A 2661-nucleotide genomic window follows, 5' to 3' on the forward strand; every position below is an offset into this window, starting at 1 on the left:
CACATACACCACAGTTTTCCTCCTTCTGCAATGAAGATAGCGGTCCTCACCTTATAGAACTGTTGGCTGGATTAAATAAGATAATAAAGAAAGAACAGCATGATGCTCACTCAGTCTATGGGGCTGGCACCATGCAAGCAGTGTGAAATGGTAGAGGTGGTAAGAAATCATATTGATAGAGATGACACATGGTCTCCAAGCAATTTAGTCTCTCCATCCTTTTCCACTTGAAAAGGAGGCTTTCTTTCCTAATTTATTCTGACCCAAAGAATTACACCCTTTTGTGTAGACAAAGTGTTATTTAGAGATTTCCAATATGCCACCTTGATTTTACTGTGTACATAGATGAATAGTGGCTTGTGTAGATTTTCTTTTTGATATACTATGATCTCTCAACATTTAATAAAAAAGACTTATTTTGACCAAGACAGCCTGTCAATTCAGTCAAACATCTAATTTGGCAGATTCTCCCCTCCCTTGACCAGAGTGACAGGCTGTTTGCCAACTTGATCTGATCGACCAGATGTTTTGGTGCCTCGTCAATACCGACTCAGTGATTTTTTTGTCTTTGTTATTTGCATGGACAAAGGTACTGCATTTGAAGAAAGTGGGTGATCCTGGTGAATTTAAACCATTTGCTTTTGTGTTTGCTTCTTAACTTGGTCTTTGAGGGCTTACGATCCAAAAGGGATAGGGAGGACCTAGAAGAAGATATTAGAAATGAATACAGAATGGATACTAAGTAATTAATTATCATGTTCAGGGGTTGAGGGTTTTAGAATGCAAAGTATGGGCAGCTTAAACATTACTTAGAGCTTGGCCCTGAAGACCCATCTCCATGGTATGGGACAACCTGCCATGGTGTAAGGAAGCCCTTTTTATCTCTAATTTCTGTACCCATTGCCCTTCCTCCATCAGTGTAGTGGAAATTAAATTCTCTTCCCTCCCAGCTTTTATTCCTAATTTTCTTTACGAAGTAATTCCATACTTTCCTTTTGGGGAATTATCTGTCTCCAGCCCAGTATGAGCTAGCTTTGTTATACTTAAATCAGGTTAGCCTTCTGTCTTCTTCCTTGGTCAAAAGCTAGGTCCCTGCTCTTCTGGGGCTCAGAATCATTGGCATTTTTATGGCACAAAATATATTAGGAGCACATTCATTGGAACAGGGGAGCTATGAGAAGATTATGTCGTTCCTGCTATCCAGACCCCCAGACCGCCCTGCTTTCTGTAATTTTTCTGAGCTTGGTTCTCTAGCCTTCCCACCAATTCCCTAATCCTAACCCCTTCCTCATATTCTAAGGCTTCCCTTCTGACTAAGTTAGTCAGAATCAATTTATGTGACCTGCAAACAAAAATGGCACTGTCACCGCTAGCTGCCAGTCAACAGACATTCTCCTCTCTATAGTGTATGCTCATAGGTCTGCCTTGCACAACAGAGGCTGATTATATGTTCACTTCATGGCACCTCTTGAATTTAGGTACAGGTGGCTGTCTTCGTTAGCTGTAGCTCCTGTAACAAAGTGCAAAGCCTGGGTGGTCTAAACCACAGGAATTTACTGTCTCAGTTCTAGAGGCTGGAAATCCAAGATCAAGGTGTCAGCAGGTTGGTTCCTTCTGAGGGCCATGAGGGAAGGATTTGTTCCAAACTTCTCTCAGCTTATAGATGGCTGTTTTCCTTCTCCCTGTGTCTTCACATCATCTTCCCTCTGTGTCCAAATTTCCTCTTCTTATAAGGGCACTGGTGGCTAAGACCCACCTTAAAGATTTCACCTTAACTTGATTACCTCTGTAAAGACTTTATCTTCAGATAAGGTCACACTCTGAGGTACTGGGTGTTAGGGCTTCAAAGCATAAATTTTGGGGAGGCACAATTTGACCCTTACAAGTGGCCAAGTGACCTAGTTCTAACCAAAGAGGCATAAGGGAACTGTTATTTCTGGAATGAGTTTTCCTGTGTGGCAACAGAGAGAGACATATGAAGAAAGGGCTTGTTCTCTCCCTTCTTGCTTTGGATGCTGTAGTGTTAGGATATAATACCCAGGGTTATGGCAGCCATCTTATGATCATGAGGTAATAAGCTGGAGGCTGAATATCTACATGTGGAAGATGGTGGAGTAAAAGAATGGAAGATAGAAAATAATATGGATCCTGGGTGCAATGCTGAACCAACACAGGAACACCTAGCTCCAAACTTAGATATGTGAAATAATTGAATGCCTTGTTTAAACTACAGTTGCTTGCTATCACTTCTCCTTGAGATAGAACCCTCCCCAGATCCAATAAAATCCTCAGTGGCTTATGTCCTCACACCTTTTCTCACTTTCTCCATATTCACAAATTATTACCTTAACCAGAGTATAAATATCTGGTATCACATCTGATCATAAAATTTCAAGATCATCCAACTGGGTCCTTTCTTCTACCTTATCTGATGCACAGATTTCTCCTGACACCTGGGTCAGTGGCAGAATAAGCCCACTACTAAATCTCCATTGCATTAGATCACCCTATCCTGGGAAGTACTATCCATTTCTTTGTCATTTTTTCCTCACAGTTTACTGGAGGCATGGTGGGTAATGACATGAGGTCACAAAGGAGTGTGGGTGTGAGACGGGCTCACAGAACAGGTAGCTTCTAAATGAAGATTTCTTTTCCTTTTGT

The sequence above is a fragment of the Mirounga angustirostris genome, unplaced genomic scaffold (genome assembly GCF_029215605.1).
Source record: "Mirounga angustirostris isolate CCGP_5_RB_7025 unplaced genomic scaffold, mMirAng1.0.hap1 SCAF_16, whole genome shotgun sequence".
Classification (NCBI taxonomy): Eukaryota; Metazoa; Chordata; class Mammalia; order Carnivora; family Phocidae; genus Mirounga; species Mirounga angustirostris.